This window comes from Gymnodraco acuticeps, unplaced genomic scaffold (genome assembly GCF_902827175.1).
Source record: "Gymnodraco acuticeps unplaced genomic scaffold, fGymAcu1.1, whole genome shotgun sequence".
NCBI lineage: Eukaryota > Metazoa > Chordata > Actinopteri > Perciformes > Bathydraconidae > Gymnodraco > Gymnodraco acuticeps.
The window spans coordinates 3,480,903-3,495,635 of NW_022991154.1; positions in this window are offsets into that span (position 1 = coordinate 3,480,903).

Sequence of the window (14,733 nt, forward strand, 5' to 3'; positions counted from 1 at the left end):
TCTCCCACCTCTGTTCAGGGGTGAGATTCGATCCTTCAAAATCCTCTTGGAAATACCTTAGTGAGGATAGAAATTAAAAGAATATCAATCTAAGAGTGCAGTGAAGATATCAAGTTTTTGATGTCCTAGTTTTTCATATTATTGCACATTTTAGAACAACATTTTTCATCACTATGATGCACCCGGTCTAATAACCCTGCTCCCTCTTCCATGTAGAACACCTTTCTGCACATGATTTTTTTTTTTTTTTTTACTTTCTAGCTTTAAATCAACAAAATAAATAGCTTGAACCCAACTAGACTTTATCATCGTCATCTCAGCATTAAGACAGTGTGGAGTTTAAAAGGCCCCCAAAAACCCTTAGATGGGCCTGTATGACAGAGGCCTAGGGCTAGGAAAACCAAAAGGGAAGCGACACGACCAGATTGGAATTGGTAATAATCATAAATGGGTTTATTATAAAGCCAGGTGAACAGAAATGGCAGGCAAGCAGCCTGAACAAACAAAAAGGGCACCGGTTGACAATAACCGAACAAAAGGAGAACTCAAAAGGAGTCTAAAGGCATTCAGAAAGGAATAGATAATAACGGAACTAAATAGAAACAAAAACCCTCACTATAAAAGTGGTACAGACTAACACAGGAAATATATACAAAACACACAGCTAAACTAAAGGCAACAGTCACAAAACCCTAAGCTACTCTAAACCCTATATAAACTACTCTAACCTCTAACTCAGTGTTTCTCAAACTTTTTCATACCAAGGACCACTTAACCAATGAAAAAACACTCGCGGACCACCTAACTCCACAAATATCCAAAAACACATCGTTTTTTTAGAACAGATTACAAATCGCCTGAAGATGGGACAGACAAGTGGCAACATGTGTGATGAAAGTGTTGCGCTGGGCTATATCATGCAATTGAAAGTGAAACTTAAGCTCGCTCCATTGCGGAGATATTCCCGCGAGAGTGCGGAAAACTTAAATGTATTTATTTATTTCAAATGTTACCAATATACTCACGGACCACTAGGGGGCGCTCACGGACCACCAGTGGTCCGCGGACCACACTTTGAGAAGCACTGCTCTAACTAAGCTACTCTAGGCACTACTAACACACAAGATCACACTAGTTAACCACTGGTTACACATTTGCACACAAACGAGAGCAACAAGCGAGAGGCCTCCACTCACACAGCAGAGCCTCCAGAGTGGTGATAGTCCGCAGCCTTTGTACTCCTCCCCAGCAGGTGTGCGCCGGCTGTGCGCTGCGATTGGACGACGTCAATCCAATCCCCATCTTCAGAGGCGGACCAGAGGATGGGCAGCTAATGATGTTGGGGCAACCACACAGCTCATTTGCATAATCACACACACGCACACAGCTGCAAACAATCCCAGCAGATTAAGGAGCAGACAAACAGCAACCGTAACAGAGGCGTAAATACATATGCTAAACAAATTGTTCATAAACATGTCAATTTCTGGCTTCTCCCCGGACACAGCTTCATCTGAAAGCACAGGCACAATCACAGGCTTAGATAATGAGACATCAGAAACACTTTTACTCGCCTGTGCACGGGTATGGGTGTTCAGGCCAATACCGTTTGGCGGGGACATATTCTGCCGCTGCTCTTTACGCTTCAGAGCTGCGCAGTTGGCGATGACATGTCCAAATTGATGGCAATAGTAGCACTCTCTTTCCTCTCTTGCTACGCTGGACACATTCAACGGCTCAGTAGATGGTGCGGCTGTTACACGGCGCGATCTCTCAGTAGAGACCGGGGAAAACACAGATTTATGCATTAGCACATACTCATCGGCTAACACAGCAGCAGCAGAAAGGGAATTTACTTTTTGCTCATTCACGTACATAACAATGTGCTCAGGCAAACATTTCTTAAATTCCTCCAACATAATCAATTCCTTCAAGGAAGAATAATCTGTAGCATTACATGAGGCAATCCATTTAGCAAAACACATTCCCTTGTTCCTAGCGAACTCTACGTGGGTTTGATCAGGACTCTTCCTATGGTGTCTATACTTTTGCCGGTAAACTTCAGGGACTAACTCATACACTCTAAGTATGGCCCCCTTCACCAAATCGTAATCCAGACTGTCCTCCAGCGAAAGAGCAGCAACCGCCTCCTGAGCTCTCCCGTGAAGTTTACACTGGATTAACAGAGCCCAGGCCTCAGCCGGCCACCGTAGTGCCGCTGCAATGCGTTCAAACGCACCAAAATACGCATCCACCTCAGTCTCACGGAAAGTTGGGACTAATGCAATATTTTTCCCTACATTGAAAGCCTGTGGATGAGAAGGAAGTGAGAGGCTTTCTCCAGGATTGCCAACAACACCGGATGCACGCAGTTGGGAGTCTAGCTCCAGCTGACGTATCCGGATCCGGACTTCCTTATCTGCCTCGATTTTCTTTACCTCCAACTGAAACTGATACCGCTTATCTTGCTCCCTGTCTTTTGCCTCCAACTGAAGTCGTGCGAGACGGACTTTGAGTTTACTCCCTTCCCGGGAATCTGGACTGCCAGGAGGTGTTGGATCGTAACGAGGCGGCGTGAACGGTGCTTTAAACTGCCCACCGCCCTCACTGTCACCACCTTCTCCCTTGTCAAATGTAAACTTGCCTCATGCCTCTGCCTTAACGTACCTTCAGTTAGGACCTTAGACACAGTGAGCTCAGCAGATGCAGCCAGTATTAGTAACCCTTTCCTCACCAACTCATCCACTACTAAGGCCTTCAATTCCTTTTTTAATAATTGTTTTCTTACTGCGAGACTGAAATGTTGCGCAATCTCACTCAAATCGTCTTTGCGACACCGGTCTAGTTGCTCGTAAAACGGACAGACTAAAAACGACTCCAAATCAAAAGTTGCCATACTCAGCTAAAACTGCACACACTGTTTATAAAAACCCCACTTATAACCCCAGGAATTAATGTAACGATCCCGGACGATCCCCCACTTGTTACGCTCCCTATTGGGCTAGGGAAACCAAAGGGAAGCGACACGACCAGATTGGAATTGGTAATAATCACAAATGGGTTTATTATAAAGCCAGGTGAACAGAAATGGCAGGCAAGCAGCCTGAACAAACAAAAAGACCAAAAGGGCACCGGTTGACAATAACCGAACAAAAGGAGAACTCAAAAGGAGTCTAAAGGCATTCAGAAAGGAATAGATAATAACGGAACTAAATAGAAACAAAAACCCTCACTATAAAAGTGGTACAGACTAACACAGGAAATATATACAAAACACACAGCTAAACTAAAGGCAACAGTCACAAAACCCTAAACACTATATAAACTACTCTAACCTCTAACTAAGCTACTCTAGGCACTACTAACACACAAGATCACACTAGTTAACCACTGGTTACACATTTGCACACAAATGAGAGCAAAAAGCGAGAGGCCTCCGCTCACACAGCAGAGCCTCCAGAGTGGTGATAGTCCGCAGCCTTTGTACTCCTCCCCAGCAGGTGTGCGCTGGCTGTGCGCTGCGATTGGACGACGTCAATCCAATCCCCATCTTCAGAGGCGGACCAGAGGATGAGCAGATAAAGATGTTGGGGCAACCACACAGCTCATTTGCATAATCACACACACGCACACAGCTGCAAACAATCCCAGCAGATTAAGGAGACAAACAGCAACCGTAACAGAGGCGTAAATACATATGCTAAACAAATTGTTCATAATCATGTTATGATGATATTCATACCAGGCATGCAGAGATCTGAAAGGGAATTTAGCTAAACAATCAGACACAACCAACAAAGTAAATGAGCTCTTGGATGGGATTGTTTATTGAGCGGCATGAAAATAAATAATGACATGTTCTTTGTGATTGTGAGATATAGGCCCCATTTGGAGTGTGAGGCTATCAGGTAAATATGTAATATTCTCTCTCTTCCTCCACATGGTTCCCGCCGCCCAGACAAAGCGAAGATAGTCAGCTCACCGAGATGAAACGAGATGAGGGGGTGAATGTCAAACTGATGCGAGGATGGGAACAGATGTGTAATGATGACTGGATGACTGGAAACACAGATGAAGAGGCGGATAAATGTCTAAAAAGGAATCAAAGATAAGACTTCCTGTGTCATTGTGCAAATGGACTTTCCAATACCACTAGATGTTTGAAATGCACTAAATCATGTTGTACAATGACCAAGAGGAGGGTCTGAGCAAGTCTGTAGTCATCTCCCAAGTCATAAACGTTCAGTCCTAAACAAGTCATAATGTGCTCAAGCTGACCCAAAGAGATTTGGCTTTGCATCACGAATAGCATATAGGATTAAGGGCACACCCTTATCCCAGTCTTTTCCTGTCTCAAGACAGTATTTTCCAAGCATTGATTTCAACGTTTGATGCCAATGCTCAAGCGCACCTTGTGTCTCTGGATGGTAGGCACTGGAGACTGAAGGAGAAACTCCGACCCACTGCAAAGTCTGTCTAAAGGCCATGGCGAAGAAGGTAGTTCCCTGATCATTCTGCACAACTTTCAGTAACCCAACAGTGTTAAAAAAAACTTGGTCAACGCTTCAGTGATGGCAGGTGTAGTGATTCTTACGCTGGGGAATGGTCTCAGGAAACGGGTAGAGACACACATTACAGTTAGTAAGAACTGATTACCAGCCTTGGTCTTCGGCGGTTGACCAACACAGTTCTCACTAACATGTTCAAAGGGCTCACCAAAAGCCGGAAAAGGACGCAACAAAATATGATGCCATTTTGACCCTTGTGTATACAGCATTACGTTATTTGTTGACCACAGCATAGTTTTTATGCTATTAGTTAACATTGATTTCTGTAGCCCTCAATTATACGCTTTTGCAAATTACAAGTGTCTGTGATTCCAGTTTAAAAGACGGGACTGACGAGACCACCATTATTGTTTCATACAGTAAAATACTGTGAATAAATGGTGACTCAGTCGCTGCCTGATTTCTGTTAAAATGTCTGTATTTGTGCAGACCACAGGTACCACCATCCCCCAGAACACCACACACACAGACACACAGACACACACACACACACACTCTTAGTCACCCCCCTTGCTATCTCTGTCTCCCTCCAACACAGACAGCTCTCTCCACCCTCTGGAGTCAGCCATTAGTCACTGCCGGCTGGCAGCATGAAGTTCTTATTAGATTTATTGATCAGCATGGGGAAAGATTATGGCTCTGTGTTTGTGTGTGAAAGTGAGAGAGACAACCTGAGAGCCAATCCACTGTAGCACCCCAACATCTTCATCAAGAGTCCAAAACCCAAATCTAATCATTTAAGCTGATGCTGTACGCTGACAACCACAGCACAAAATTCATCACAAGAGTTCTCCCAAACACTTTTAAATCAATTCAAATTGGGGGAATAAGCAAAATAATGTTTAAAACAAAACAGCACAAACTAAAAAAAAATTGTGTTACGTTAACCATTTATCTTCTTTTTTTAGAGGGAAAGGGGACAGGGCGTTCTCGATACGATACGATAATGCTTTATTGTCTGACATTTTTCTTGTATCACTGCAGCTCCGTTTGCAAGAACAAATAACAAGAAACACGGAAACAGACATTTAAAAAAACATTGCAGTGAAGACAACATGTTCAACACCCTCTAATTTGAGGATTGACTGGAGCACAAAATAGTGCATCGTTCTAAACTTTTCAGATTGTGGAATTTCCAGGAATAAAAGAACACTTGTGCTAAGAAACCCTCTTATTGACAATATATCTAGGTAAGCCTTACATCCTCTAAACTAGGCCCTTTAGTTTGTGCTTGTATAGTTTTATGAGGCTGTGATTATTCTAAAGGTCACGACAGCTCATTGTAAACAACAAGGGCAAGATTCAAAACATGTTGTCACGCCAACAAATGGCTATACTCTGCGGACTAACATCATCACACATGAATACAAATGAACTCATTGGATCCACAAGATTTCCAGCTTTTCAATGTGTGCATTTCTCTTTAGGGACAATTTTCAGAACAGGTGAAAATTACAGTATTTGTACTGCCTTCAATAAACGTCATGGTTTTCCCCTATTCTTCCAATCCTGCTCTTCTTATTCCATCTGCCTCTCTCAAACGCTAACTGCTCACGTCTCTCACAGTCTAAGTACTCCTGGCTGACTTTACCATTTGTGTTCTGTTCACTCATGACTGACCAAAATACAGCACGTCTTAGAAGAGAAAAAGGTCTGCTGTGTAGGCCTACATCTAATCTACAGCTCCCTCTTTCCATACCTCATCCATCCATCCATCTGTCATCTGGGTCTATTACAGCTCCTCAAAGCCCAGACAGGCCCTTCTTTATGAAAGCAGGCTGTCAGGAGAAAGCCCTCTCAACATGATGGGATGGCGGGATGCACACACAGGCGATCAGACGGACGGACTGTTAACTGAGGCAACATTAAATTGGTCTGTGCAGTGAAACTGGCCACAGGGGCTTTACTGCAAAAGTAGTTATTTTAACAAGCCATTAAAAGCAGTGTGTATTTAAATCTTGTTTTTCTTCAGGGTACAGAAACAGAGACCTGTAGGCCTAAGCTAGTTAGGTATGATTGTTTTTTTTTCAATGCAAATCAACTTCTTATTTGGATATGCCACAGGGGAAATATGAGTTTTAATTTTTACTTAAAAAGGCTAGAAATGGAGCCTGAATTAGATTAAATGCATTTTTGTTATTTTTACTCAGTTCCTCTGGGAGACCAGTCTAATGGGGTTCCCAGAGGAACTGAGGAAAATAATCAAATGCATCATATAAACAAAGAAACAGCAGAATCAGGTAATACATTCACATTTACCTCTGGAGCAGAGCTCTCAGCAAAGAGTGCACTTAATGCTTTACACATTGAATACATCTTATTGAGCTATGTTTGTTACCTGTCTTCACTTCAAAAGTAAAATACTGTATGGATCACAGACTGTACACATACTGTACACATTGCCATCTGTATAACAATTAACACAACTTAATATAGTTTTTGTATATAGTTTAATAGATAGCCTATACATGGGCTGACTCAATGATTTGGAACCTACAACTTTCTCTATAATAAACATGTAGGCTACACAGCATAATCAATCATACTCGGCTAAACACTTCCATCTAGGGGTCAAGCGAAATCATTACATGCTCAATGACCCAGAATAGAACGAAGGTATCAACGATATCCTCTGTTATTATTCATTTTGATATCAAAGTTACTTATTGTTTTGCAAGCAGCACAGAGAAACTGTCCAAAAATAATACGGAAAAGTCTGATCCTAATATTCTTCCAGAACAGTTTATCAATGATGGTGAAATATTTATGTTTCTAAAGTCCAGAATGAACTTTAAACCCCATAATTTAAGGCAACACAGACGTTGTGTCCGTAATAAATGAAAAAGAGATACAATTTTAAAACGTAATCAAACTTAACTCTTTCCGTATCTCCTCCTTGTTGCAGTCTCTTCATCCTCTCCCCTCAGTTTGACGTCATTTGACCCAATTTCACCTGCTGTCATTTCAGGTAGCCTACGTTGGTGGCATTAAGTATGGCTAACAGTCATGTAACACACCATTTAAATGTTTTTTAAAAACTGGTTATGACCAGGGGACTGCTTTTATCTCAGACACGTAGTAGGCCTATCTTCATTAGAAATACATTGCCAAAATGGCTACACCACTCAGCAACATACTCAGCAAGTGAACTACGTTTTAATGCTAAATAAATATACGTGATGTTTAGGTCCTCTCTGTTATGTGTTGAAACTATTGACATAATTAATCAACATTTTACCAAGGAATATCTCTGAAGTTTATAAAGCATGACAATCCAAAAACAGGTGTGTTTGTACAACAAATTAGTGTTTCAAAACGAGCAGGAAAAACAAAATTGTTTTAATTGTAATAAATACATGGAAATGTAAATAATGACGCAGGTTGCTATGGAGCTACGTACAGTATAGATTTGAAAGCTCGATTCCAAATTCACCATTTCACTCTGAGACTTTGGAGGAGAAGGCTGTTACTCGACGAGTTCCACAAAACTGCTCTCTGTCAAGCTATCACTGAAAAATACCCCAAATTAACATAGTAAAACTTTACTAAAAGGTTATCGAGGCAAATGTGAGAATATAACTATTTTTTTGTGATTAAATAACTTTTTTCCGGGCCGCTTTATTCGACGATTTGAGCCGTCAAACCGTCGGTCAATGAATTGACTCATGTGAAGGAGCCGGTTCAATCTTACAGTAAAACATACTAAATACATTTAATTCCCTTTAAGTTGTTGCTGTAAACAATTTAAATATGAAGACAAAAAAACTATAGGCTACATTCTGTAAAGATAGCTGCTTTTCAAACACTTAGCTACACTGCTAGCTTGTTTTAGTTCTTGAAAATATCAGTCAGCATATTGCAACTTAGGCAGTTACCTTTTGTATATATATGTTACACTAAACACCAAATTATTGTTCTCAAAGCAAGGTTACACCTGTGAGTTGGATGTAGAAGTGTCAGAATCAATATATATGTTTTTATTTTAAAGTAAATTCAGATTGAACACAGTAAAAAAAATGTAAATTATTGTGTCCAAAAGAAAAAAAACGATTTATAGTGAAAACCACCCTTGAATGATGAGATGGTAGACTAAAAGCTTTAGGAATCCAAACTACAACACATAATAAGTACCCTGTATCAAGATTTATGCAAAACAAGTTAAATTTGACCTTTTTAGAGAGATTTAGACAAAAATACCCACTTCTGGGGTCATTTGGGTGGATTTGACCTATCTCTGGCCCAACCTGATCTCACCAGAATGCGTGACTCCACCACGACTCCTTAACACCGCATTGCGTGGTGGAGTCACGCATTCTGCTACATTTACGTGTCGGCACCACGCAAAAAACCCCAATGTAAATTGAATGAGGCTCTTTTGTCGTGGTGCACACACGCATTTCTACAACGTCCCGCAGTGAGCTTTTATTCTATAAAACGTTTTTAAAATCTACTATATAGCTTGTAGTAACTCACGGGAGGCTTATTTTATTTTATTTGTATTCATAATAATTTAAATTTTTCGTCAGAATGTAAAAATTACATTAGTTACGAATTTTTGTTCTCAAAAAACAGTGCATTGTGTGTAATACAACTGTGATTTTTATTAAATTAGTTAGTTTTTAAGGAAGGCCAGAGCTTCAGCTGTGTCAAATAGATTGTTCCCTTTAGTTAACATTATTTAAAAGATAATGATCATGTCCCCTTTATTGTATTACGAGCGTCCATTCCCATTGGATAACGGAGAATTTTACACCCGGAAGTAAGTATTCTACTTACTGTCGATTGATTTTACAGTGATATCTGCACTACTCATCAACTCAAAAACACCAAATTATCCTTGTTAATTACACAACATTGATTGGTTTAAATTGTGTACAATGCTTTTGTATTTTTCCCCTTCAATTCGGAGAAACGAATATTTTTTCGGAGTTTTTGGATGGCAGAAGACACTACACTACCCAGAATCGTCAGCTATCGTTTGGGACTACACCATGATTTTGGAAATAAAAGTTTCATATTCTGAAAGCCAACTTTTTCTTTTTTTTTATTGGCTCATGATAGGCCCCCAATCTCCGTAGGCCCCTGGGCTTCAGCCCAGGTCAGCCTGTGCATTAAGGCGGCCCTGGGGGGCGGTTTAGGAATGGGCCTATGTGTGTGTGTGAGACTGACGCATAGCCAAAACCGGAAGCTGCGATAACTCTGGTGGCTACCATTAGCAGCTAACTTTTACTCTCCGATTTTTACATAAAAATGGAATTATGGATTATAAATTAAAAAAGATTATTCCACAGAAACATTATCAACCTATGGATTAACCGATTCAGCTGCGTTTTTTCTCGTTTTAATGCCATTGAACCGCATTGAACACGTATTTTTATCAGATTGACAGCTACGGTGAGACGATCTCCTAGCTGTTGTGATGTCTGTGTCTGCTTCCCCTGTCGCGAGTTCGGATCACTCAGTGATGATATATATACCTAAATAATCTGTGGAACCTCAGCTTTAATCGGATATAATGTATGTGCAGCTACGATAAGTAATAAGGGTATCTTTTATCTTGAGTTCTGTGCCAAAGTGCGTTAGCATTTTTCGCTATGGGGTCATTTAGAGATGCTTCTTATGAGACTTGTGTTTTGTTTTGGTAAAAATGGTTTGTATCGTCAGTTAGCTAAGATTCTTCCCGTTAATCTGGTATAACACATTAATAGGTTCTTAAATATTAAGATGCCCTGAGACACGGTGTTGTGAGAAAAAAAAGCCCCCGCCGTGGGGGGCTTTGGGGTTTTAAGTCCATTCCCAAAACATATATTAATCAGTACAGATGTCTCGTCATCTCTGCGACCACAACTATTCGAGGACCGAGCCCAGCAGCTCCCAGAGCACCACCACCTGTCAGGTAGGCTACACTCTAAAAGTGTATATCCTGTAAGAAAAGTTCAATTTTTGCTCATTTGAAGCATTATTTTGAACATAATCTTTAGGGTGTAATATTCTGTAATTACCTGGATCATTATATTCAAACAAGTGTATGTCAATGTAGGATTAATTCCTTAAGTCCTACATTGACATACACTCACAAAACTGTCATGTCATGTTTGGGATATCCAGGTATTCGTGACATGACATGTTACAGTGTGACACATGCTGAAAAGTTTGAACCTATACACCTCGTCAGATATGTGGTCACCAAACAATATTAGACTCTAAAGTGTTTGTTTGATTAAATCTAGTAAGTGTGTGAGTGAGTTTAAAAGAGGCATATTTGTCTTTAGTGTGTACTGTTCTGATACCTGATTTTAAATAACTATAATTGGCTGTATCATCTTAATATATTCAAACAAATGTAGGCCTATGTCAATGTAGGGAAATCAACACTCACAAAACTGTAATTTCATCTTTGGGACATCTAGGCATCCATGACATGACATGTTACAGTGTAACACATGCTGAACATTTCAACCTATGCACCTTGTCAGATAGTTGATCCCTAAACAAGAGTCAACTCTAAAAGTGTCTTTTTGATTCAACCTAGTAAGTGTGTGAGTGAGTTTAAAAGAGAGGACAATTGTAAAAGAGTTTTATGCTCAGCAAAACTGCATTTTTCAATAAAACAGAGTGATCATTTGAAAAGCAATACAATTGTTAATGATAATCAATTCCTCTAAGCTCCACACACATTTTACAAAATAATTTTTTCTTAAAACCTGTTTTGACACTTTTCTTAAACAACAAAATGTTTTGAAGATGTGGACATTGTTCGCAACCCCCTTTTAAACTAAAATCATAAAATGGAAACAAGTTCCCCCTGCTGGGGACATGGGGGGAGGCAAATTGTGTCCCATCGTGGGACGAACAGAGGCCTACAGTTCCTGAAAAGATTGAAGTCTCTGTGGCAGTGAGGGGACAAATGTCTCCTGGTTCAGCACAGATGTACTAAAGGTAGGACTGTCATCATCAACACTCAAGAGAGGACATTAAAGGCCCGACCCGTGTCTCCCCCTGCGGTCCAAACATCACCCAGGACAAGAGTCTGTCTGCACAGACCTCTGGTCTCTCCCCCACTGATTTGATGCAGTGTCGGAGAGGAGCATGGCCTGGATGTCTCACACTATATACAGCCGGGAGCTGTGAGCGTCCTCCAGGAGACAGGGCCTGGTGCCCCCCTGCTGAGACAGTACAGTACCCACCCACACACACACACACACACACACACACACACACACACACACACACACACACACACACACACACACACACACACACACACACACACACACACACACACACACACACACACACACACACACACACACACACACACACACACACACACACACACACACACACACACACACACACACACACACACACACACACACACACACACACACACACACACACACACACACACACACACACACACACACACACACACACACACACACACACACACACACACACACACACACACACACACACACACACACACACACACACACACACACACACGGAAATTATACTTTTAAATCTAGTGATGTTTTTATTATGTCATAAAACAATCATAGCATAGATTGTCATTAAAAAAACATAATAGTAATAATCTAAATGTATTATTAAGTATCATAACAATGCCACAGTATGTCTTCAAATCATTGATAATTATAGTCCTTCTTGAAAAAATTCATCTAGAATAACTATTAACTCTATTTAATATAGTGTCTTCATGACAGAGTAAAGGGATAGAACTCCTTGAAGCCTTTTTCCTCTTTGCAAATGTCCCAACGTTCCACCATGTAGATGTTTCACCTGACAATATCAGTATATTAGTTGTGCAAGAAGATTTATGCAACTTCAGCCACTAGAGGTCAGGAGCGCACAACAGAATATAGTCATAAAAAAACCAGAGTGAAGTTATTGATAAAGAAAAGTAAGTCAAAAAAAGGCTATACAATAAATATAGTAATTTAAAAAAAGATATATATAGATTGTCATAACATTTCACAGTACAGAACATCTTGTTAATATAGTTAATGATGAAAACATATCAAATAATATATATTTAAAAGATCTTAGTAAAGTATGTCAAATAAAATAACTGGTACTATGGTCACGAAAAATACATAATATATTTCGTAAAAATTCAATGCATGCTATCTAAAAACATGATTAACATGATTTATAACAGTATGCCATAGAACTGTCATAATATAGTAGGTCACTAAAAAGTCATAGCATAGAATGCCGATTAAATAACTTATTATAAAGTATGTCGTAAAAAGTGCTAGTATAGTATCCCATAAATAAAGTTATTACAGTATGTCATTTTAAATTAATATTATATTATGTCATATAATGTCAATTCAGGCCATTATGACAGCTCTGCCTAACCTCTGATATCAGGACTGCTTTTGCCCGTCACTCTTTTCCATTTGTCTTCGAAGGCGTCACAGGAGCTGCCAGATTCAGAGCACCTGGTCCGGAGTCTCAGAGGAAAACACTGCAGAGTTCACCTGCTCTCTGCTCTCTGTCTCCTGGACAATCCCTGCCAGCGGCCGCACATTTTGGCCTTCTTTGTTCTTACTGATGGACATACTTCACTTTTTTGTTTACAATAAATACCTTAAATGTACTTCTGTTGTGGGCCTTCTCATATTTGCCATGACCTATGAGCTGTTTTTTTATGCTTTAAAAAGTCATCGTACATTATGCTATAATTCCTTTATTACATAAAGTAATGGCAGTGTTGATAAGGTGGAAAAAAGTGACGTTTTGTATCACTCTTTAGGCTAAGTTTGGACCGTGTCATTTTTTTTCACTTTTTCAAATCTGCCGTGTGTTTCACTTTCCAGGATAGGTCCCGACCTCCTTTTTCTAAGTAATATTATAATTGCATGGGTTTGTCATAACATATCCTGATATGGACAGCTGAAATAATGTTCTGAATGAAAAGATCGAGTGCCTATTATAACATTCCAATATGAACAACAGGAAGCAAATATTTGGATGGAATATTGCCAAAGGGTTAGACCTTCGTTAGGACCTCATATTCATATTCATATTATGTACAAACTCTAAAGTCCACTGAGACAAATGTAACATTTGTGATATTGGGCTATATAAATATAATATTGATTAACTTTTATTTCAAATAATTCAACATAGACATATTTATTACAACACACAACATTATTTGTTTCATCATTGCATTAAATAGTATTTCATCAAAAGTAATTGATCATTTAATGTCAAAATAATGATGATGATATAATATTTCATAGCAAATAATTGTTAACACACTTTGTCATAAGTTATAGTAAACATGTCGTAAAAATGATAATATAGTAGGTCATAAAAAAAGTCAACTATAGTCTCATAAAAACATTCTTTATAGTATGATATGTCATAATTATGTTCTTAATATAGTAGAAGAAAACGTAATAATACAGTCCCTCGTAAAAAAAGTTATTGTCCCCTGCCTGAGTCTGATACAAAGTACTTCTCTCTGTTACCATTTTCCGTTTGTCCTTGAAGGTATCACAGAAACAGCCAGATGTAAAGCACCTGGTCCTAAACAGTCAATGGTCAGGACAGGAGTCACAGAATAAAGCCCCATGGCAAAGTGAATCTGCTCTCTCTTTCCTCCTGGACTCCTCCCCATCAGCAACTGTCAATGTATAATAATATGATAACTGATGGACCTAATAATTGTATTCCATTTCATTCTTCCAATTCACAACTTAAAAGAGAGATATCATAGCAATATATTGTGGTAAATGTCATCACTTAACCTATTTCTATAGACTTACCAATAATCTTGAACTGGTAAAAGAGTGACTTTATGTAAGATTCCTTTGTTTAGAATGTGTGCGTATTTTGCAAAAAGTGCCATGTAGAATTGCAAATTGGGTGCCAAACTGATAATGTGTTTGGTTGTTTAAAAGCTTGAGCTGAGGTGTACTACATCAGTGTCAGTTTCAATAATTGTGCTTTATATTCCATGTCTCAGCAATTAGAAAAAAAAAGTAATTTTGTGATAAAAAATAAACCCTTTAAAACTGGCGTGCATTTCGTTAAGTTTACCTTTTTATATATCTGGACTGGACACACACTGACTCCTCCTATGGATTGGTTAAACATAAACATAAAAACAACTTTTAATCATTTA